The 25721-nt window shown below is 42.7% G+C and overlaps 1 protein-coding gene across 1 annotated transcript in view; it reads right to left on the minus strand.

Annotated features, from left to right (window-relative positions):
• NAA30 (N-alpha-acetyltransferase 30, NatC catalytic subunit) overlaps positions 1-25721 on the minus strand; it is a 60014-nt gene that overhangs the window by 7345 nt on the left and 26948 nt on the right. The gene's annotated exons all lie outside the window — the stretch shown is intronic.

The raw sequence follows: 25721 nt of genomic DNA on the forward strand, positions 1-25721 counted from the left end.
ACCTGAGCCCCCAACCTCTTTCACCTCCCCTATCATCCATACCCATTTACCCTTCCCCATAACCCTTTCCCCTTGCTACACACCCACTCCACTGCCACTGCATTCCCTCCCAGGATGCATTCACTTGTCTAATTTTTTCCCTCCAAAGACTTCAATTATATTCCCTCCCAAATAAAATAGTCAACAATTGCAGCAACCTCCAGGCACACCGTCCAAAACTTTTTTTGTCTTCGGTGGGGGCTTGTGATTAACTTACCCTTAGATATGTTGATTGAAGGGTGAGCTCACATCAGCTATCGAGAAGTCGGAGAGTCATCCAGTCATTAGAACCTTTCAGTTTAACAGTACAAGGCATCAGAAATAAACTGCGCTGGGAGGGGCAATAACTTGGGAACCCCTTGGTCAAGTGACCCCAAATTTGATTCACTAAAGCTGTTCAACATCCCCATGAGGCACATCCAATTTCAAAGCAATCCAACTAACCTTTTGGGTTTTAGAGCACTTAACGGAGTCGAGCTTTAAAGCTTATAAAATGGTGGGAATGGATCCCCTCTAGCTGTTTTTCTGCATTGGCGTGTGCACAGTGCAAAAATATACATTTTCTTAAATACCGTTCTCAAGCTGGAAGCTCCAAAGATTTAGGGAGTGCCATGCACTACTTTGGGTAAAACTCAATAGATTGAGACCATTTTGACCCAGAGCTCATCAACAGTTTGATCAACTCTGGGCAAAAAATCCCCCCAAAACCAAAACCAAACAAAAACCCCTAGAAACTTTTTAAAAATAGCTATTTTTTCATGGCTTATATCTCCAGAACCCCTGGCTCTAATGACTACCAGTTTAGGTCATTAACCCTACCCTGCACCCTCCAGAGGAACACCAAATCTCAGATAAATGCAACAAAGCATGTCGATTTTAGAGGCCTTTGAAAGGCTGACCTTAAATAGATATCATGATACAACTTTAACTACAGTGTTGCTTCCTTACCACTATAATATACCAAATGTTCTTGCTAACCAGTGTGCGTAAGGACATCATTTAGCATAGAAATAAGTAATAAATGTACCTCATTAGTATACTAAGGCTCTGCGACATCCTTCCGGCAACACCTGATTTACTAGCTACAGTGGTCACCATTATAAAGTCAATGTGTACCTTTAGTCGACACGTAAAATCTAAAATGCTGTAGTTATTTTCAGTTCTAAGCATATGGGAAATGGCAATGGTATGTTCACTTACATTGTGTGATAACTGTTGGCATATGTTGATTTACTAAATGGTAACCATAGTTACCATGTTTCAGAGTAACAGCCGAGTTAGTTTGTATTCGCAAAAAGAAAAGGAGTACTTGTGGCACCTTAGAGACTAACCAATTTATTTGAGCATAAGCTTTTGTGAGCTACAGCTCACTTCATCGGATGCATACTGTGGAAAATACAGAAGATGTTTTTATACACACAGACCATGAAAAAATGGGTGTTTATCACTATAAAAAGTTTTCTCTCCCCCCACCCCACTCTCCTGCTGATAATAGCTTAGCAAAATTGATCATTCTCCTTACAATGTGTATGATAATCAAGGTTGGCCATTTCCAGCACAAATCCAGGTTTTCTCCCCCCCACCCCCCAAACCCACTCTCCTGTTGGTAATAACTTATCTAAAGTGATCACTCTCCTTACAATGTACCATGGGTTGCAATGACATTTGTGTTATTTGATGTCACAGAACTATGCCTGCTGGGTAGAATGTAGCTAGCAAGCCAGGAAGTGCCGTGAGGAAGATTTCACGTTGTGTAAAATAAGTGTTTACCTGGTTAAAATGTAATTCTGCATAGGAGGTGTGTGGGGATGGAGCATGCTCAGTACAGAGTCTTTGTGGAATAAAATTGCCAGCCTCTAACCAACCTCTATGGAGCAGGTGAGAGCAACAATTTTCAGAGGCTTATAGCTTGGCCAAGTTTGGGTGGAGTTTTCCAGGGATGGCAAAAGGCACATAACTGAAACTAGGGTGATGCCTCTGCCAAATTTCAAGTCCCTGCTCCAAAGCACAGAGTCGCTAGAGCTTCTCAATGAAACAGTCGTAAGAATTTTTTAACATGGGCAAAAAGAGGTATTTTTTCCTGACCTCATTCTCAGAAATAGCAGAATCATTTTAGCTGATTTTTTTTTAAATTCAGCCCGAGGCAGATACTTGGCCTATGAAATTTCAGCCGAAATGGTTAAAGTTTGGCAAAGTTATAAGCAATTAAAAACAGGGCTTTATAATTGGAAATGTCAATCAACCTTAAATATAGGCATAGTGTGTGTATAGATCTGTTATGGTTCACATGACATGAAAAATGATTTACACGTGCTGGCTTAGGAGAAGATTTAAATAAACAACGTTGAATGAATCCAAAGCCATGTTGTCATTGGATCTCACCAAATAGTTTGGATTGACATCCTTTCTTAAACTTCACGGGATCTATCCTGCAAAGTGCTGACTGCCCTGCACTCCGTGGGAGCTGCAAGTGCTCAGTACCATGCAGGATCAGAGCCCATTTTAGAAAACAGGTGTAACCACCATCATCAAAGAACTTGCAACGCAACTATAAAATATTCGCAAGCTTTATTAAGCCTTTTACCGCAGCCGGACCATTGGAAGGTGTGGGATGGGAAAGCAATTGAGCTTGCTACAGTCTGCTTATATCAAAGATGTGAAAGAAAAGAATTCAAGAATGCTGACTGGAGCAGCTGTGTCTCAGGCTGCAAATGGAGATTAAAGTATTATCATCCCTTTGAAAGATATTGGCCTTGGCAAGTTTACATTTGCCTAACTATGTAACCTCAGATTGTTCAATGATACCACAGACCGATATATGCCAGCATCTGGCACTGGACAGACACTGACTCAGCCCTCTGGGTTTTTAACTTCCTTAAAATAACCCCAATGCTTGGAGAGCTAATTGTGTTTGCTTTCCCATGATGAATGAGGGAGCGGGCTTTGGGGAATCAACAGCACGCTGGCAAGGAAGTCAAAGAAAGCTGCTAAATATTCTTTAGAACCAGGATAGCCAAAGTATTCAGTAAGTTCCCCTTCACCTTCAAAATATCACCTGGAATTCTATTACAATAAAACATGACCAGTTTTATGGTGCTGCTAGTTTAAACCCCCACCTCACCCCCTGCTTTAAACCATGTGTTTCAGGCTGGTCCTTAAAAAAAGGAGTCTATGCTGATGTTTGCTAAGGGAGAGACTGCATTCATTTTCCAATTTCTCAGCGTCCCCTTTGTTTCATTTTCTAATTTCTCAACTTCTCCTTTGTTTAATATAGCTACCTCTTTATATTAGGCTGGAAGGAACCTGTTTATATAAAGGTTTCAGAGTAGCAGCCGTGTTAGTCTGTATCCGCAAAAAGAAAAGGAGTACTTGTGGCACTTTAGAGACTAACCAATTTATTTGAGCATAAGCTTTCGTGAGCTACAGCTCACTTCATCGGATACCAATGAAGTGAGCTGTAGCTCACAAAAGCTTATGCTCAAATAAATTTGTTAGTCTCTAAGGTGCCACAAGTCCTCCTTTTCTTTTTGTTTATATAAAGTAGCAGATGACCCCGATCTTTGCTCATCACTCTGAATCATGATATAGGAAGTTAAATTTTTTCCTAGAGATGGCCATCAATGGGGTGGGTTTGGTTTGGCCAAACCTCATAGGCTGGAGTTCGATTTTTCAAAACCAAAAACCAAAAGAGGGATGGCTAAGATATCAGTCCCATTTTGTACAAACTCCAGAGTTCAGGGGATTTAGATAAATAGTTTTGACCCATCTCAGTTTTGATTTTAATTGATGTTTTCTGCTTTTCTGAATTTCCTAGTTCCAGCTGGGCCTAGAAGCAGATCGTTAAGAGGCTTTGAGATAGTCTGGAGATACCTCAGATAGTCTACCGTGGGTATTTCCATCAGGGCAGGAAATACCAGAAATCTCCTGATAGAGCCTGTTCTCCAGAATTCCCAGCCCAGTTTTCCAGACCCTAAAGATGTGGATGAGTATCTGAGACTCCTGATGCTTTTCTGCACCAAACCCCCAAATGTCTGTAGTTAGCTGGTTAAATACAAAACAAACCCCAAACCCCTTGTATTAGCTACTTAAGATCCTGCCATGAGGCAGGGTTGATGCAGGGATCTGGACTCAATGACCCAGGAGGTCCCTTCCAGCCCTATGTTTCTTTTGGGGCATGCAATCCCCCAAACCTGTTTCAGCTATCCCAAGGAAGATCGGGTCAGTGTACTAGGAATATAGAAACCCACAGAGAAGGCCGATGCATGGGCAGGAGCAGCAGAGCTATTCGGGGTGGCAGGGAGCTCATGCAAACCCAACACTGCCTGCTTGGGGTGCCTCTCTCTCCCCTCTGCTGGAGTCATACTGGGACCCGGAATTACTATATACGCCACTGTAGTAACCTTCTTAAGCACTTTGAGATTTACTGGTGAAAAGTGCTCTATAAGGTATGAATTATTATTAAGCGGGGCTAGCAAAAAAAGGAGGGCAAGGGACCAGTTCTCACTATCAGCACCTCAAAAAATTCATCAGCTGTCCATTGGAGGGGCAGTATCTCCCAGCATCCTTCAGGGCACTGTTGAGGGGGCTCCTCCTCTGCCCATCCAAAGGGGCCCCACAACTCTATTGTAGAGAATCCCCTTATCCAAAGGAGGACCCCCCCCCCTTCCCACTTGAGAGTATTATAGTCTGAGGGTGTGCAGAAAGAGACCCCTATTTTTTAGCCCCACGGACATTTGGGACTTACCTGCAGACACATCTCCTTCCTTCCAGAGCTGAAAACATTTTACTTTACTTGCTTAGCACAATGGTTGTAGGATTTTGCCACCTACTGACTTATTGTTGAAATGTCACCTCATGCAACTTCCTGCAGAGAGGCTGCGGTTGGTCCGTTTCGACAGCACAAACCGTGGCCTGTTCAGTGGCCCTTTCAAACAACTCCCTCCTCACACACCTGTCCCACAGAGAAAGGGTGTCAATGAACAAATTGCTCCTGAAGTCAGTGAACTCCCCACCCCTCTAGAATGCCACTGGCTATGCAGCAGGGTTAGCTAGTGTGTAAGTGTACAGAGCAGGGGTGGGCAAATTATGACCCAGTGGCTGCTTCTGGCCCTTCAGACATTTTAATCCAGCCCTCAAGCTCCAGCTGGGGAGCAGGGTGGGGGGCTTGCCCCGCTCCTTGTGTGCCGTGGCTCCTGGAAGCAGCGGCATGTCCCCCCTCTGGCTCCTATGCATTGGGGCAACCAGGGGACTCGGCATGCTGCCCCTGCCCCAAGCACCACCCCTGCAGCTCCCATTGGCCAGGAACCGTGGCCAATGGGAGCTGCAGGGGCAGCGCCTGTGGACAGGGCAGCGGGCAGAGCTGCCTGGCCATGCCTCCACAAAGGAGCTGGAGGTGGGACATGCTGCTGCTTCTGGGAGCTGCTTGAGGTAAGTGACGCCCAGAGCCTGCACCCCTGACCCTCTCCCACGCCCCAACTATGCTCTTTGTGTTGGTAGTGCACACCCTCACCAGGAGCACTGATACCGATTTAACCGTCAGTGTGGGGTATTGTGGGATGGCTTCTGAAAGCCAGCAACAGTCAATGTCAGCAATGCAGTGTCTGCACTGACACTGCGTCAACCTAACTACGTCGGCCTCTTGCGGAGGTGGAGTTATTAAATCAGCAGTGGGGAAATGGGGGGGGGGTCCTTATGAGCCACACCCCCCGAGATCATCAGGATTGGCCAGCCATCCAGGGGTGGGTGGAAGCTTCCCTGGCATCCAAGTGCTCCCAGGATAAGAAAAAGGCTCTGTTGCAGGCTCTGTGTGAGGGTCTGTCAGGTTTATGGGAGGACGTTACCAGTCTTCAAAGCAAAGTGGAAACTTTGCAGCAAATTGCTGAGGAACAGCGCGCAGTAAATCATCACAGCGTGCTGGAAGTCAGAATGGCTGAAAATTGTATGGACGATTTTAATTGTCTTCAGTCAGAGAACCTGACCCTGAAGGGTCAAGTAGGTGCCTTAAAAGAGAATTTTGTGCTAACACAGTGAACAATAGCAAAGTACCTGTGCCTTCTGTCAGAAAGGATTGCTACCTATCTGGCAGAATGACCACCCCAGAGCAACAAGAGAGACAGGGAACGGAGAAAAGGGACCAGGAGGGGTGGGGGCTAGTCAGGGGTGAAAGTAACTGAGGCCACTTACTGATACGGGTGGAAGGGGCGGGGCCTCGGGTGGAAGGGGCGGGGCTGGGGGGTCAGCGTCCCCCAGCCAGCCCTTCCAGTCCGGCTGGCCCGCGCCGCCCAGGGCTCCCGTGTTGATTTAAAGGGCCCGGGGCTCCGGACACCGCTGCTGCCATAGCAGCAGCGGCATCCGGAGCCCTGGGCCCTTTTAAATCGCCGGCCCCAGGGCAGCTGCTCCCTTTGCCCCCCCGCCCGTCGGCGGCCGGGGGGGCCAAAAGGGGCAGGAACGTTAAGGCGCTGCAGGGTCCTTTGCCGCGGCAGCGCTTTAATGTTGCTGCCCCTTCCCCCTCCTCCGTTGGTGGCCCTGCCGGTACGGACCCTACCAGCAGGGCCGCCGACAGGGGAGGCAAAAGGGGCAGGGACATTAAGGCGTTGCAGCGGCAACGCTTTAAAGTGGGCTGGGTATGGGCTGGTGCGGGTTCTTATCGTACCGGCTCACTTTCACCCCTGGGGCTAGTTGAGGAGCCCACCCTCCTTGCTAAATGGTTAGTGGGACAAAGCCTGTGCCTATGGGAAGGGGCAGTTCAGCGAGGAAAGCAGGATCAGGCCCAGACAAGCAGGCAGGCAACAAATAAAGAGATTGGAAAACAGGTTGGGAGCCCTGAGGGGCATAGTGGCAGGAGTAAGGAACGGAGTAAGTAAGTACAGGCACAGGGAATTCAGATCTCTGGGACAATACTTGGAATGGTAATATCTGAGTTGACGAAGGTGTCGTTTTGGGAAATAAGCAAGCGATTTCAGAAAAGAGAAGTTAACTCTGCAGAGGCTGGAGGGAACTAAGCAGTTGAACGTTGTGAAAACGTTAAAAAGGAAAAGTATTATAGGAAAAGAATTCTTGGTTTCTTTTGCAGCCATTCTGAAGGAAAAATGGGCCCTTTTCCAAAGGAATGTCTGTAAATAGGTAATAAATCATTTGACTCGGCACAATTTAGTCAAATTCGCTAAAAGAACATAAGTGGTTTCTATTGGAAGTTAACTGCCCCCAAATGTATACAAATGTAATCTATGTACTGCTGTGTAAAAAATTAAAGCAGTGTAAGGAATGTTAAGCAAAAGGCTATGTATGTATCTGTGTGTGTATAAATATATTGTGTAAATATGTGGAGTGTTTAGGACCTAAACCAACACTCCTGGTTTGTAAAACTCTGTTTTGTAGGTTTAAAATAAATTGAACAAGGAGTCCACTGGCACTTTAAAGATTAAAATATTATTTGGGTATAAACTTTCGTGGGTAAGGTGCCACCGGACTCCTTGTTGTTTTTATGGATACAGACTAACACGGTTACTTCCTGATACTTAAAATAAATTGGTTTTTGTTTTGTTTTTAAATAACACCACTAAAAATCCATTTGAATCTTTCATTCAAAGTTGCGAAACTGGCCGACACTTTTTGCCAGACACAGGTAACTAGTGTTGTTTGGCTTTGGTATTTAGCATTTAACCCTTAAGGTACCTCAATGCTTTATAAAGTTGAATATCTTTTTAAAGACCAAAGTCATGGCTGCAGCAGGGCAGTCAAACCCAGGAGAATGGGGAGAAATTCTGGATCCTTTTTTTGTTTTGGTAACAAAATAGCAGATAAGAGCTGTAGTAAAAAAAATAAGAAATAATAATTTTAAAAAAGACAGTGCCCAAGAACCTGTGTGGCAAGTGTGAATAGAAAATAACGACACGTGGTTTCTAATGGGGTCCGAGGTGTACTAACCACGCATAGGCTTACTGTGGGTGGGACAGGGAAATTCATGGGAGGGGTGGCTGCAGGAACCACCACCCCTGCAGTGCATAGAATCCGGACCCCCTCAGCATTGGGTGGAACAGGGAAATAAACTTTGCTGGGAGGGATCGGCCTTGCTTGATGGCCAGGTTTTGGATGATGTAAGGTGTGTGGAGGGGGTGGGATTTGGACCAGGAAACTTCTCCTTGCCGCTGAGAAACTCTGCTCAACAGATTCATATACCAGCCGTGCGACAGCTTAGTGTAACCGGACGCCCAACAATACTCATTAATTGGACTACGGTAGTACTGGAACCCACCTGGATGAACTGGGGTCTTTTGACACAGTTGCTCAGGTAGCTGCAGGCAAAGCAACGCAAAACGCAGGTCTTGGAAGCTCAGGCCCTTCAAGGAATGAATGCCTTGCAACTAGCTACTGAACTGCCTGCTGATTGTACTTGGACTGATGTACTTCGGGCAGGCCTAATGGACATTCATTCACTTCTTGGTCGTATTACTCATATTGTAGGGGTGTTATTCATATTAATTGTATTATTGATCATATTCATGGGGTGCTTAAGGTTATGTGCTGCCTTAGCCTCTCCCCGAAAGCCATACTTGTAAATTCAGCTGCTTACTCCTTTTATGACCCGCCTTCTCTCTCTCCCCATAGCATGACTGGTGGACCAAGGTATCAGGCTAACCAGAGCCAGGGCCTCCAGCCTGAGTGCCCTGCCGGCCAGTGTGCGGGAAGGAGATGCACCTGGGCCCTTCTTTGAAGAGAGTGGGGGAGTGTTGGGGTATGTAAGGGTTAAGTAAAGATCTGGGTAACCGCTATCATGGTAATAGGGGGTGAGGCACAGGCAAGCACTATTTCTTCGCTTGATAAAGTTGCCATCCTTTTCCCATTCTTTCTGCTTGTTAAGGATAGATCAGCATTGCAGCTGCATAAGGAATATGGTTGTCTGAAAGATACCCTTTGTATGAAGAAGTGTTATCTCCCTACTCCCTTCCTCTCCCAGCTACATAAACGAGCTCAGGGTCACGGCCCCTTCCTCCCTCCCCTGTAAACTGCTGATTAAGGGAACTTGTGGCTACAAATTCTGCAAAGAAATGTATCTTCAAGGTAAAAATGTCTGTAGAATATGCTTAATGCTGTAAACAGTAAACAGGGCGGGTATAATTATATTCAGTATAAAGAAAAGGAGTACTTGTGGCACCTTAGAGACTAACCAATTTATTTGAGCATAAGCTTTCGTGAGCTACAGCTCACTTCATCGGATGCATACTGTGGAAAGTGTCTTAAAAGATCTTCTACACTTTCCACAGTATGCATCCGATGAAGTGAGCTGTAGCTCACGAAAGCTTATGCTCAAATAAATTGGTTAGTCTCTAAGGTGCCACAAGTACTCCTTTTCTTTTTGCGAATACAGACTAACACGGCTGCTACTCTGAAATATATTCAGTATATAGCTATTAATATTCATTACATGGGCATTCACATTATCAAATAAGAGTTTTGGGGGCATTGCAGTAAACAGGGGTATTTACATATTAACTTAGATAAAAGAGTGTGAAGGGATTAACTTGGAGCTTACTTGACAATTGGGTGGAGGGGAACAAGTACTGCAATAAAGAAGCCCATTTACTCAATCCGCCTCTGGGTTCCCCTGCTCCTTCTTCCCATCTCTAACGCATGCTACCCATCCTGTGCTTCCCCCAGGCTGCTGCTGCAGATAAGATTTGGGAGGTGGGGCAGAGGTGGCTTAAAAATAAATTGATCAAAGGGGAGGGGATATTTCTCTGTCATTCCGTCCTTGAGTCCACATTACCAATCCCCAGCCATTCTTCAGCCCTCTCTCAACCTCTCTCTCATTTATTTCGTCAGTATTGTGGCAAAATTTGCTTCTCCTTTTCCCTTACTCTCCCCTGTTTTTTTCCCCTTCTACCCTTTCCCTGAATCACTCTTCTTTCCCCTAATTCCTTCTAAACGTGTCTCCCTGACCTAGTCATTACCAGGAGCCTTTCACGAAAGAGCGGCATCCTGTTCCAGCAGCGTGTGGTGCCAGGGGCCTTAGAAAGTTCATAGAATATCAGGGTTGGAAAAGACCTCAGGAGATCATCTAGTCCAACCCCCTGCTCAAAGCAGGACCAATCCCCAATTTTTGCCCCAGATCCCTAAATGGCTCCTTCAAGGATTGAACTCACAACCCTGGGTTTAGCAGGCCAATGCTCAAACCACGGAGCTATCCTTGTGCAACATGGTTCTGCTGAATGCTTCACCCGGAGGCAACAGGGCACAAAGACTGGAACGTGTGTGTGTGGGGGGGCTGCTTCTTCCGATTGCCTTCTGCTGTCTTGTCCCAGTAGTGGGGTAGCAGCCATGGCTGGGGGACAGGAAGTTAGGGGGGAGGCAGGTAGGACAAGGTGTCCACAGGAGCTTTTCACAATTTTCCAAGCCCAGAGGCATAAGCCTGCTCATTGGAGAGCTTTTTGAAAGGCAAGTCTATTGAGCATGGGCAAAGGAAGAAGACCCCAGCTTCGCTGGCACTTTCCTTGTTTCTTCTCATTTGCCTGTGTCCTGTCTAGAACATTCTCCTCTCTCTCTCTCCCTGCTGTTCTCATTTTCCTTTGAGCAAAGCTAGCTGCTGCCTCTTGCTTCACCTTTCAGATGCCATTTCAGCCTGTGCTTACTGTAGGATATCAGTGTTTTTACCAAAAGCAGTGCCACCGAGAGAGGAACTCCCAGCCAAGCCCCAGATCCAAAATCCCTGAAATTTCTGGGTTCCAGAAAGATTACAACTGAATTCTCGATCAGAATTTTGCAGCTGGCCCTTAGCCCTATGATAGGCCAGACCAAAGCCCCAGTCTTCCTTGCAAGTTTTGAGCATCTTCAAAATCCCAGTCAAGATCTGAATTTATTAGCTCTGGTGCCAATGTACTTTGAAATTTTAACAGCACAAACATATGTGTGACCATTTTATTTTGCTTCAAGGAAAATCAGAATTTTCATTTGCTTTGTATGGGGTTCTGGTGGCTCCTTTTCCCCCAAACCTTCTGTGAACATTTAGCAGAATTAGCTCTGGGGAGCCTAGAGAACCTGCATTCTCTGGTTTACATGGAGCTTCCTTCTGCAAGTCTCTGAAGCAGTTTTTGCTGCGAAGCCATTGCAGATCTAACCTGTAAGCAGCTATGTCACAAGATGGCTGTCTCGAGAGTCTAAAGACTGTGCAGACTTCCAACCACCTCTAGTGAACAAACTAAAACTTTATTCTAACTTAAGTTCTTTATTTAAAAAACCCACCACATTGCATAAAAAACAAACAGTTTGGAAAAGGTATTGACTGATTAACCACCATGACCTGGAGAAGTTCAAGAGAGCTGAACAATGCATCTCCCCAAGGCAATGTTGCTCTTATAGAAGATCTTCATTGGTTGTCTTAAGGCATATCCCTTGCATAGGGCCTGCACAAGGCCCTGTGTGCTACTTAATTTCCACTTGAACTCTGTTGAGAGCTTGAATAGTGAATAACCCTTGTAGTAACTCTGCAGAGGGGTGAATTTCACCCCAAACAATCAGCCAATGAGAGTGTGGTCCAATATCCTGCCAGGGACTTTGAATGGGATGTAGTTGAAGCAGAACCAGAAAGAACTGGGATTCTTTTGACTGCTCATGCAGTTTCAATTAAACTCAGTTGAATTAAGCTCTGACTACTCTCAGTAAGCAAACTCATCCCTGGCCACATAATGGCTATTATTAATCCAGATACAACACGTATCTGACATGTTCTGGTACCATAAGTATCCTTAATATGAAGGAGAGTATTATGGTTAAATATGTAGCTGCAATAGCTCTTAATAAACCTGGGAAATCCAGCTTCTGCATAGAATCTCTCACTTCCAGTTGTGGAGAGGGCATACCTTTACATACATCACACATAATGCCTGTAGAAGCTGAGTGGTTTGCTGGCATTCAGATAGTTGATGATAGGTGAAGTACAAGAAACCAAGATACACAAAGTCTGATTGTCAACTCTGAAATTCCCATATTTAGAGGAGGTCCCTTTCTGCCACAGGGCATAAGCACAGCCTGGTATTTAGCTGGTGGCCCAGAAAGGTTTGAAATGCCCATTTTATCAAATTGGGTTTTATACACAACATGACTATTAACCTCCAAACTGACTTGAGGACACTAACATTTTATACTCTGTGTGTTTTAAAGCCATCCTTTTTTTGGTCACCTTTGTTACTAATACAAAATCAATCCTTGCTAACTGCTTCTGTCTATAAAACACGGGTGCTAAATGTCTGCTTTTCACACTTAGCTACCTTGATCCAGTCACAAGCTGTGTCTAAGGAACAGACTGGGACGGTAGTGCATTTTACACTTTGCTGCAATTCACTGGGTCTTGTTAGACAAGGCCAGGTGAGAACCGTAAGAGAGACACCTGCTGAACAAATCATTTCACCCACTACCACCTTGAATAGGCATTCTGAGCAAAGTAAATGTCGCTCATATTTTTCATGCCAGGCAGATGGAACTTGTAACTTAGACACATATCTCGCTGTAGCTTTAGTTATATTGCACAAGACGACCTGAAATAATATGACCTCCCCCTGCCTAGCAAGCATTCCTGTGCTGCATTGCTTCCAACTTTATAAAGTAGAATCAGTATGAGGTGCTGACAAGTTGTAACGAGTATTTGCAAACCGGGTACCGTATTCATTTAGGAGGTAGAAAATTGCTGAGCAACTTTTTTCATTAAAAATGAACCGTAAAGATTTTTTACAAAAAATTATCAAAATTTTACATTTTCCCTGAAAAAATTCTGTTAAAAAAATCAAAATGATGATCTAAATAGATATCAACATTTTCATTTGCTTTAGGCAACTATTCTGAAATATTTTGTTTATTGAAATGGTTTCAGTAAATGAAAAATTTCAATAATGATTTAGATAAGTTACAAACTGTCTGCCAAAAAAAACCAAACCAAACCAAACCAAAAAAAAAAAGAAAACTTGTGAGATTTTTGATGAAAAGTATTATGGTAAATTTAATGAAAAAAAGGCAAAGGGGTCCATTCCAAACCCTGAATATTAAAACAATGTTGGTTTGACTAAAGTCTAAACTGCTCTTCAAGACCCAAACATTATGTTCAGAGGAAATATTTTTATTTCTGAAAGCCAATGGTCTGAAAACAGGAATTGCTGATTTATAGTCCCAATTCTGACACTGTTGCTTTGAGCAAATGATATAATCTGCTTGTTTTTCATCTTTGAAATGGAGATAATTAATTTGTCATCTCCACAGGATGATAGGCAGCTCGCTTCATGTCTGAGAAGTGACTTGAAGGAAGAAAGCTTTGTGCTATTCCTAATTGTTACTGAGACGCTCCTCCCTTCCTTGCTGTTTGTTACACCCACATGTTCCATCCTTACATTTATATTGTAAACTCCTCAGGGCAGGGGCTGTCTCTTACGGTATATCTGTGCAGCATCTAGCCCAGAGTCAGCCTGTCTAGAGTTGAGGGCTCTAGGTGCTTCTGTAATATAAACAATGCAACCTTCCCCTAGTCAAGGAACCAGCTTCCATTACAAAGCCCTAATTAATTGGGTCTGGTAAAATTGGTTTGGCCTGAAAATTGCAAGGTTTAGTCTGAAGGCAAAGGAGAATGTTTCTGTAATGTATAAAGAAAATTGCTCAAAGGCATTTTGAGTTACATGTTGTTCAAACCTGATTTTGAAATTCTGACTTTTATTTAATGTTTCTTCATCTTTCTCTAGCTCAAATGTGGCTTGTCACACGTCTCCAACCCCACCCCTCCGCGCCGTCAAACTTTCCAAAAAGCAAAATCTCCTTGAAAATGCATGTGCCAGTTTTTAAAATATCTATGGGAGGTTTTTGTCACTGACTCCAGTAGGAGCAGTAACTGGCACTATACATTTGTGTGAGCATGTCACCCTCTACTGACTGACTGCAGCTCCACAAGAACAAATGGATACTTGCACAGGTCAAGGCTGATGGAGCTCTCACTTTAGCTCAAGTGGAAGAGCTTATGGTTTTGCAACTGTAGGACCAGGTATTTAGTCTCCTCTCAGGAGGTGTGTGGTTTATTAAGGAAAGTTGATTTCTCCACAAGAAGGCTGATTTTGATCCACTTTTTAATTCCCTCCCCACTAGAAAAGATACTTTCTTTTCTGGTCACATCCCATTCACAATTTGAATGTACTCTAGCTATGCTGAATGAATCTAAATTTTGAGTCCGAAGCTTAAAATGGTGCCTTTTAAAAATGATTCAGCAAAGCATCTTAATCATTCTTTTTGCCCCACTTATCCCCTGCCCCCCAATTAATTACACATGACTTCCCAACAGTGAAGCTGACAAAGACAAGCAAAAGTCTCTACAGAAGATATTCTGTGAAGGTGTCAGCCACCCGGGAATCCAGTGACCAATGCAGAGACACGGGAGCTCCTACACTGTACAGTCTCAATGATGGGTACTTTGCACAACTCTTGTAAACACAGGCTACCATCCTGTGAATATTTTACTCATGTGAGTTGCTCCATTGACATTCGTAATTGCTTGTAGGATCAGGAATATATGGGTTTTTTTTTTGTAAACAGTGCCTCTTCTCTTTCTACAACAGTCTCAGGTTACTAGGGCAAAGTGGATATTGATTTCCAGACACTATTAGCTTGGCCGGCCACATTCCTTCCTTTAGTTTAATAAACTACTGACCTCTCTGCCCCCATGTGTTTGTATTTTAAAAGCTGTATCTTCATTTGCCGACATAAAAGAAAAACAAAACAAAGCATAAGACAGTCAAATTGGGACCAAACAAAACACCCTTTGGAATAAAAACCCAGTAAGATTATTCAGTATTTATTTTGGGTCAGAGTTAAGGTTATCACTTTCTGGTGAAAGAGGCTTTCATTTATGTTCAGTAAAAATGTGTGTTTATGTTTACTGTGTGGAAAGTGTTAACATTTTATTGTGGTCTTAACTATTCATCTCCTTGCTTTTAGAGCTTGGGTTTTGTAAATTATGTGCTCGGTAAGTACACTGTTGTCACACAACAATTGTAACTGGCTTTATAAATGAAGTTGCTTGGCTTTGAAATGAATGTGAAGGATGGTCCTTAAGGGGTGTTTTACAACCAGACATATTGAATTACAGAGCTTTTGTAATGAAGCTTTAAGAAATTGACTGGATTTACAAAATCTGAACTAGTAACAAAATTGCTCCTATTCAGAAAGCTGCTATAAACAGGAAAAAACAATGAAATACTTTTAGGACAATATTTTTCCTAAAGGTAGTTCCCTTTAAATGGCAGATTATATTAAACATATGCAGATCTTTCTATTAGACAATGACATGATTCAGTTTTATATGTTACAAGCTTAACAATGTAGGTGATCAGAACTTTAATTCCTGTGCTTTTGCATCACTAGGCATATTCAGTTCCCTAGCACTATTGCTATACTTACAGCTGTGCTCTTTTCTAGCTTTTTCTTTTCTAAAAAACCCAATGAGATCTCACTTCTTTGATGGAGAGAACAGCCCAGAGTGCTGATTTATTTATTTATTTATTTTAAAAGGAAAGATTTTGTTTCAGAGAACGAATAAATAAATATCAGGCTTCTAACCTTGAGGAACATTGTCTTCATCCTCAAAGGAACATCGGTAACCCAACACCTGGTGGAGCAAATACATTACCAAGACAATTAGAGCTCTTGAGCAAGAAACCTGGCCTTGTCTCTTCTGATAAGAGATCTTGGGCTAAATGTTTTGGATGATCAACATAGCAGAGATAGCTTATTTTGTATGAATGCTTTGAAAGGGTGACCTTGTGCAATCACTTTACACTCCTCTTCCACAGGTTGTCATCCCTGTAATTGACATTAGCCTGTGGTATCCTCACCTATAAAGTCACCTTCTTATTTTTTTATTGCAGCGATAAGTATCATGAGGATTTTACAAGCGTAGCTACTCGGTTCTTGATACCCAATATGTTTTCACAAGCATTAAACCTATGTATTTCATGGTGGTAGAAAGTTAAATTTACATGCATGGGTTTCAATTTTCATATGGGATTAATCAGTTACAGTGTCTCACGGTTAGGGAGCCCAACTTTAGACACTTTAAAGACCTGATTTTCAGAAAGTGCTGAGCACCCACCGTCTGAAAATCTGGCCCCCTTCAGGTGTTTCAGGTTGGGCACCCAAATGTCACTAGTCACTTTTGGAAACGTAGGCCGTTGTTTTTAAGAGGTAGTGCCATGCTTCCATGAGAAAGCAGCTTTGTGCACATTTTGCAAGTGAATTTGGTGGCCTTTTCCCAATTCATTCAGTCAATTCTTTTCCTACGTATAAATGTCCACACCTGTACACCCACACCCACAAAAAGGGAAGAGGTTTTAAAAAGAACAGATTAATATTCAGATGAAACTGGTGGGTTTGCAAATGAAAAAGTAGGGCGCATAAGAGGTTACTCAGCCTGTGCAGTATCCATCCGACGCCAGGGTGGCATCTCAGCATAACAGGCAGGGCTTAAAGCCTGGCGAACGAGGCAAAACGGGGAAAGGGTGGTTCATTCCAGGGGTGAACTTAACCAGCCTATGGAAAAGGAAATTTTAAAATTTTTTAAAGAAAAACAGGGAAAAGAGTAAGCAACCCAATCGTTAAGCTAAAACTATGTTAAGTAAACTATTCTAACGCCAACCGAGCTAACTTCATGACACTGCTGGGAGTCCATCTCAGGCCACGGACAGTTCAGAAGGAACTGAGATGGTTGGGTTGCGGGCGCTAGATGAGGCACCAACGATGCCACAAGATGGGGACAGCACATGCGTGACCCGGCCGGGCACTGGTCCTGAAATTCTCCAGTCAAAGGCGCAGGGACACACCAACACCTGAAGTGGAGCACCCGTCTTGAAGAAGAATTTAAGGTTTCCTTTGTTAAAAAAAAAAAAAAAAAGCATTCATATTTACCAACAAGAATTTAGTTGGTGTGCTTACTTCCACTGCTCTTCAATAAGAAAGTATTTAGCTACATGGTGAATTTGCTTCATTTGAGAGGCTGAATAATTCTTTGAGACAAAGCATTCAAATTAATTAACATCCTGCACCTTGGATTTTGCCACTGCTCACCTACCTGGATAATTTTCCCCAATCTTCAGAAGCATAGTAAGTATATGAATTTGTGGGTCTACTCATAAGAAAGATGTAGATTACTACTAATTTTATTATTGCACCTATCTAAACCCAAGACCATTAATTTCTATTTACCCATTTAGAGTCTGCTTATACCTCCCAGTACAAATAGAATGATTTAAAGATTGGAAAACATGTCTTCTAATAAGAGATTCAAGGGACGGGGTGCTCGAAGAGACTTAGGTGCCTCGTAAAGTCACAGGATCACTACTGTGATCCACTAAGCCTGAGTTCGGTGTCTAGGCTCTCAGTAGAATGAACGGGGAGAGACAGGTGCCTCAGACTGTGATGCACAAAAGCCAGCATGCTAGGCCGGGCGTCGCCGAGGTTAGTCCATGGGAGATACCAATAAGGATGTGGGCTAAGCCCTGCTCCCAGAGTTTGGCCACCTATCTCTGCTTGAGATCCACGAACCAGTGGCAGATAAGGCATTTGGTCACCTAGGTCGCATGTAGGGCCTGAAACAAAACAACCAGGGGGAGAAAGGGGACCACTGGCCTTATAACCGTTAGCCTAGCGCACAGGGTACTCATCCAGGATGTGGGAGACCTCTTTGTCAAGTCCCCCTCCTCCTGAGGGGAAGAAGAGATTTGAACATGGATCTGCCACCACCCTGGTGGCTGCCCTGACTCTGTAGAGTCATTCTAACTTTTTCATTGACCCAATCAATATTTCATTAAAGGGGAACCACTTCAGTAGCAGAGACTGAGGGAGACCCACATCAGAATAGGTTAGGGCCCTCACCTGAAAGGTGACAGATCTTGGTTCAAATCCCTTTTCCCCCTCAGGAGGAGGGACAACTTGAACAGAGTCTCCAACCCATTGGGTTACAGGTTGTAACGAGATCCTCCTCCCCAATGTGTTTTGTGTGAACTCACCCAAAGGGGCGGTGGGGTAGGTGACCTCTGAGCACTCCTGCCCCATGAGGCTCCTGCACGCAATTTAGGCACTCTAATGCCTATTTCCCACAGTTTGTGAATTATTCTGGGGTTTAGGCAGGAGATAGGTGCCCAGGGACTTACAGCAAGGCTGCAAAGCACATGCCCAGGGGCAAAAACATAGGTCCTGAGAGAGGTTGGGTGCAGACAGGTTCAGGTGGCAGCTGAATGGGAGTTTTGTGGATTGCAGTGGTAGCTCAGAAGAGGACCTAGGCATCTAAAGTATCTTCATGAATCACATCCAGGGAGCTCAAGCTAGTTAAACACAGAGAAGGTTTAGGGGCGACTTAATCACATCTTTAAGTATCTACCTAGGGAACAAATATTTAAAAACGGGCTCTTCAAGCCTAGCAGACAAAAGTATAACATGATCCCCTGGCTGGATATTAGTGCTGAATTTTTAACAGTGAGAATGGTTACTCATTGGAACAATTTACCAAGAGTTATGCTGCTTGTTCTCATCTTAATTTAGACTGTAAGCTCCTCAGGACAGAGGTGCCATCTTTATCTGTACCATAAAGCACCATGCACATTTATAGCACTATGGAGGTGATAAATAAATAAGGCACAGGACTCTCAGGGCACATTTCTTCACATCCAGAGCTGTGTAGAGATAAAGGAAGCCATGGTTAAATAAACAACAACAGAAAGTAAAAACAAAGGCCCTTCTTGTTTATTTTGTTTTCCATCATGAACATTAAGCCCCTTGCAAGAACCCAAGCATGGATAAAGGATTGGTCACAGGCTGAACTCCCCTTCCATTTTTACTATGTTTTTTCCCCTCCACCAGGGTACAACATGATGATTCTGAATAGACTGGGGTGCGCTGAAGGGAGTCCTCATATAGCACAAGAAAAGGAAAAATGATGACAGTAATAAAGTTACAGATTTTAAGGTACATTATGTTTTCTGTGTTGTAAATAAATTCATAGAGCCTGAGGCCAGAAGGAACCACTGGTGTCGGACACAGTATCCACTGTGATAATCTAATCTGGCCTCCTGCATAACGCAAGCCATATATCTCCCTCAAAATAATTCCTAGAGCAGATCTTTTAGAAAAATATCCCATCTTGATTTAAAAATTGTCAGTGATGGAGAATCCACGACCCTTGGTAAATTGCTCCAATGGCTTATTACTCTCATTATTAAAAATTTACACCTTATTTCCAATCTGAATTTGTCTACCTAACTTCCAGCCACTGGATCATGTTAGACCTTTCTCTGCTAGACTGAAGAACCCATTATTAAATATTTGTTCCCCATGTAGGTACTTACAGACTGTAATCAAGTCACCCTTTAATCTTCTTTTCATTAAGCTAAATAAATGGAGCTCTTTGACTCTATCACTATAAAGACATTCTTTTCTAATCCTTTAATCATTCTCATAGCTCTTCTCTGAACCTTCTCCAATTATCAACATCCTTCTTGAATTGTGCGCACCAGAACTGGACACAGGATTCCAGCAGTGGTCACACCAGTGCCAACTACAGAGGTAAAATAACCTCTCTAGTCCTCCTTAGATTCCCCTGTTTATGCATCTCAGTACAATGCTAGTTCTTTTGGCCACAGCATCACACTGGCAAGAAAGAGCTCATGTTAACTGATTATCAACTATGACCTCTCCAAATCCTTTTCATAATCACTGCTTCCCAGGATACAGTCCCACATCCTGTAAGCATGGCCTAGATTCTTTGTTCCTAGATATATATATTTACATTTAGCTGCATCAGAATGCATATTGTTTGCTTGTGCCCAGTCTACCAAGCGACCCAGATCACTCTGAATTAGTGATCTGTACTCTACTATTTACCATTGCTCTAATTTTTGTGTCCTCTGCAAACCATCAGTGATGATTTTGTATTTTCTTCCAGGTCATTGATAAAAATGTTCACTAGCATGGAGGCAAGCACTGATCCCTGGGGGACCCAACTGGAAATGCACCCGCACGATGACGATTCCCCATTTACAGTTACATTTTGAGACCTATCAATTAGCCAGTTTTTGACCCATTTAATGGGTGCCAGGTTAATTTTATATCGTTCAAGGTTTTTTGGTAAAAATGTTGTGTGGTACCAAGTTAGCTGCCTTACAGAAGTCTGAGGCTATGTCTACACCTAAAACACTACAGAAGCACAGCTGCAGCTGTGCGACGGCAGTGCTTCAGGGTAGACAGTACAGGGATGGCAGAGGTGGTAGCTTGGTCAACACAAAAATTCTTCTGTCAACATAGCACTGTCTACACCAGGAGTTAGGTGGGGTAGCTACATGTCTCGGGGTATGGATTTTTCACACCCGAGACACAGTTATGCCAATGCGCATTTTTAGTGTAGATGAGCCCTAAGTATATTACATCAACACTATTAGCTTTATCAACTAAATTTGTAATCTTCTCAAAAAAGGTATCAAGTTAGATTGAGAGGATGTATTTTCCATAACCCCATGTTGATTTGCATTAATTATATTATCTTCCCTTAGTTCTTCATTAATCAAATCTTGTATCAGCCACTCCATCATCTTGCCTGAGATCAATGTCAGGCTGACAGACCTATAATTACCCAGCTCATCCTGTTTACCCTTTTTAGACACTGGCACAACGTTTGCTTTCTCCCAGTCTTATAGAACTTCCCCAGTGCTACAAGGTTTATTGAAAATCAACATTAATGGTCAAGCAAGTGCCTATGCCAGCTCTTTTAGAACTCTTGGATGCAAATTATCTGGACCTGCTGATTTAAAATGTCTAACTTTTATAGCTTCTGTTTAACATCCTCCAGAGATACTAGTGAGCATTCCATGCTCAACCCTGCAGAGCAATCACAGAAGGACTTCCAAAGAGATAAAGGAGAAGTGGGAATACATCACAGAGCTGGCACTTTATAAATCCTGCAGAGCAATTCAACTAGATTCCATGCTCACAGAAAAAGAGGGCAGCTTTGGGCACAGAGCCTTTCCTAGACAAGTTCAAGGCTATAAGAACCTTAAGATGTGCATTTTGATTTCAAACCCAAGAAATCTGCTGCTGAATCAAATCCCCAAATTTTTGAAAATAGTATTTTTATCTAGACAAAGGAAGCCTACAATCCAGTAACTTGTTCTCCAAATATCACAGCTAGTTGGAAAATGGGGGCTAGGTGGGGAGCAGGATATGAGAAGGGAAGTGACTGAAATTGACAAAAATATTTTAAAAAATGTTCCCCCGCATTTTTTTTTTACTTTATTTCTAAATGTCTGACTTTGAAAACTTACCAGCTCTTCAATTGTCTGAAAAATGGAAAACATTTGCAAAAATAAACATTTTTCTGCATATCCCAAAGCAGGGATCTGAAGAGACAATTTCATGGAGAACAGCAGCATTTTACCAAGAAATAAAAAAGCTCTCCTCTACTTGGTCATCACAACCCAAAAGTTGAAGTTTTACATTCCAGTAAACATCAGAACATTTCAACCTAGTTTAAGAGAAGATTTGTTTCACTGAGAATATATAGTGGGCTTTAAGCTTGGTCTTAGTATGGAGTATAATGCAGAGGCATATTTATATTCAATACATTATACATACCCCATTTCTTGTCTTATATATGAAACTGTCCAATTGTTTTCTTCATGATGGTCCAGAGATTGAAATGAAAATGGAAGATTTGGCAATCAAGCAGAAGGCATAAGGTGAAAAGCTTCCCTTTTTAGCACTTCCCTGTCCTGACTATTTAATATAACATGGCACTTTTCTCTCTCCAAGGGAATGCTGGGTTCATACAACCAAATGAGAGGGCTGTGCACACTTGCAGAAAATTTCTTTGACTGCTGTTTGTAGCTTGTTTCACTGTCTCAAGTGATGCTAGTCCAGTTAACTAGCTCCAGCAAGCTAGCTTCACAGCTGCAAAGATGCAACTCTGTGCCAACCAGGGATTTCAGATTCAATTCTGAATTTATCACAACACATTTAACTGATTGAAGCTGCAGCAATAAGACATGGCTGCAGAGTGAATTTAACTATCTAGCAAGGGCACCTGCCACCAAGAAATTAAGTGTCTTGCTTCTATCTATAAATGCAATTTATTCATCAAAATTCAGACTCACACATATCCTAGGCGTTACTGACACGGCTATGACACTTAGCAGCCAGCCAGAGGCTCCAAATGAGTCCAATTCCATCCTCCATAAAATATGCTATATATTAAGATTTACAAAACATTAACTTCTACAGTTTAATTTAAAACCACATTTGCTGCAACACTGTATAATAAATGGAAGCTTTAGGCCCTGATCTTGGAAGCTACTCTGTGCAGGTTGGAGTACTCTGCCACATGAACTGGCAATAGAGAGCATATGATTAGCTTCCTGTTAGAAATAACGTGAAAAAAATTGCTTGTACATGGACAGAATGTGGACCTGGGTGCAGATCTGGCAACTCTCCGCGGAGTTATATTTGAAATGAATTTGTGTGGCTGTGTTTTCAAGAGTGAGGGCATTTTATCATGATGTTAGCATACAACATTGGTCACTCAAATCATACCTTCTTTGGCCATGTTGATAATAACCACCTTAACTTTGCATAAAATAATCTTACCTTAGCAAAGCCATTACCGTGTTCTCCTTAAAATTCCTTCTCAAGCTTCACCTCTACTAACATGGCCATAGCAGACTACCAAATGATAATAGCTATGAAGTGGACTCATTATCTCTTGTTCATTTGTATCTTAATGCGGGGAAAAAGTGGAAAAAAGTTACTTTGAAGATGCCAAGTTGTACATCTAGCAAATCTATACAATTTTGTATTCCTATCACCGTCCCCTCCTCTCCTTGTGCTCTGTACCAACCCGTTACATCTTGTCCCTCTTTACAATTTAAATAGTGCATGTTAAAAAATGGGTCCTAATGTGTCACAAACTGTTGTCCTTTTTGGGTGTCAAACTTTTTCCACCAGGTCTACAGCTGGGAACAAGTTTTTACTAATATTCTGACCCTTTTTCCCAGCCAAAATTTGAATTTTTGACTAGAAGTCCCATCAAAATTTCAATTTTTCAAACCAGCTATAGTTGTAAAACTCTTTGAAGCAAGAGCTGTCTTTGTTTGATGCTTGTAAAGCACTTCAAACGTGGGGCCCCTGGACACTACACCAATATAAACTACAAGACTCGTAAAGCCCAGTCTAGTTGAGCGAGTCAGTGACCTATCTCCATCTGCTGGAGATTGGAGATCACCTAAGCAGCATCCGTCAGACAAACCCCATTAGTGGGGATGGTGGAAAGAGGGTAGGAGTAACAAGAGTTTTATTATTTTTCCTGTCATTATGTGACAGTAGGAGGACTAATAGCTATGTCTAGGGAGGAACAGAGGGGTGATAGAGAAACCACCTACAATAAAAGCTTAGACAATTGGGGAATGGGATGCAATGCACTTCACAAGGTGATCTGTAAGAGTTGTTTTATGGTTTACATACATTCCCCATGGAACGTCCACAGGAATACAAAACTTTGAAGCCACTCCAATTTTTGGTAGACTGGAGTGAGTACTAAGTTCTCCTCTGAAAGAGTAAAGACAAACTCATTAATACATTTTTGAAGTAGTAAAAACTACTTGAGCTAGTTTAACATCTCACTTTTCACAAGCGCTACGAACGCTGGCTACAGCTAAAGCCAGGCTTCGGGTAAAGCTAAACCGTACCAAAGCCTCTCAGCCCTCACGTGCAACTACTTGTATAACTTATGGGCCCCTCAAGAGACTGTTAGTACGGTAATACTGTATTTGGCACAATTATGAGGTAACTGTATGATGTGGGCAAACGAAAATTAGGGGCGTGATCCTGCTAACCCTTACTCAGGTGAGTAACCACACACAAGCTGTGATAAGGGTTTTCTGGGCACTAGGATAAGGCCACTTTCTAAATTACACACTGACATAACCTCCCAGTTCTCATGAGATAAAAGGCTACTATCAACCCCCATACTTCTAAGAGTTTCTAAGCATATCATGCATATAGCTTTTTTCCTCCCACATTTAGGCACCTGTAGCATAACCAGCAGGTGGAGAAATCTTAAGACTGCTGACAATCAAGCCAGCAGAAATTTGTTAAAGCTTACTGTTGAGCTGGACTGTAAAGAAAAAGAAGCAAAATCTGTTATTAGTTATGCCTTCACAATTCCTGCAGACTCAGTGAATTAAGTGAACATAGTTTTTACTTATACATGAAAGAAAAATTTTCTAGCTACAATAGTAGTTATGCTCTGGAACAGACTTTCAAGGGAGGATGTGGAATCCCCACTGCTGGAGGTTTTGAAAAACAGGTTTGACAAACACCAGTCAGGGATGGTTTAGGTTTACTTGATGCTGTATCAGTGAAAGGGTCTGGCCCCACATTTCTATGATTCTACTATACCAAATGGTATCTTAGTGAGGTAGAATGATGGATTGCTGATCAGCATTCAGTGATACAGGTTTAAGGAACACAGCAGACACAACTTATCAATTCATAGCAGTACAGAATACTTATGTCTTGGACTGGCTGCACCAGGGTTCAATAACAGTAGAAACAAACATCACATCTTACCTGTGACATCTGTTAGACATGGAGTTGTTCCCCTCGAGAAAAGAGCCGTAGGAAGGACTCAAAGGGAATAAATTTGCATGACTATCCCTGAATTTCCTGGAACCACACCGGGGAAGGGGGCATTACTGAATTTGGAGGCACACTCCTTTCCAACCTCCCAGGTCTCGGAGGAACCCCATCACACCCCAATCCCTACAGAGAGGAGGAAGCCATCCTGAAGGAACAGTTGGCGCACTACTGAATTTCTTCTCCATGGCATAGCTCCATACTACATTGCCATTAGCTGGATCCTCATGCAGTGACTAGGGCCCCAAGTGTATAGCTACTCTCCAATCGGAGGATTTTATTTATTTTATATTATACACACACACACACACCCCACACACACACACACCCCATCACTCTAAAAATCTAAGGACTGTACATGTAAATTAGATCATAGAGGACTTCTGCTCTTCTTCCTTGCCCATTTCATTGTGGAAATATTATTGCATAGCATGGAATGGTGCTACCCCAAAGACCACTATCTCTCTTACTCCACTATCTGATTCTCCAGCCTGCCAGAGCTCCATCCAGGTAGGGCCACTGCCTAAAATATCTACATTCTCATAAATTTGGTCTAATCTGGCTTCCTGTTTAAACATAGGTCATATACTTTCACCCAGTTACCCCTACACTGAGCCCAACAACACAGAGCAGGCATGGGAAAAACTGTGCCACAAAGATGACAATTTTTTGTCTTCCGTTCAGAAATTCAGAGATCTGCATGCTCAAAGGGAGAAAGAATTTCTACTTCCTCACCCGAAGCCTTTGGACAGGTAGGGAGGTATTTCCTCCATTATTTATAGCTCAGCTACTACAGCACTTTAAGTTTAGGGAAACTAAAGGCTCCCAAACAAGATAACCTACATAATTCTAACACAGAGTAAGTTACCACAATATATTTCTTAAAAGCATTCTGTTCATAAAAATATTTGCCAGAGTACTGAAAGCTATCTTCAGCTACAGCCCTGAAAGGTTCATTTCCCAACGTTATAGGTTGAAAATCCAATGCT

The sequence above is a fragment of the Chelonia mydas genome, chromosome 6, assembly GCF_015237465.2.
Source record: "Chelonia mydas isolate rCheMyd1 chromosome 6, rCheMyd1.pri.v2, whole genome shotgun sequence".
Taxonomy (NCBI): domain Eukaryota; kingdom Metazoa; phylum Chordata; order Testudines; family Cheloniidae; genus Chelonia; species Chelonia mydas.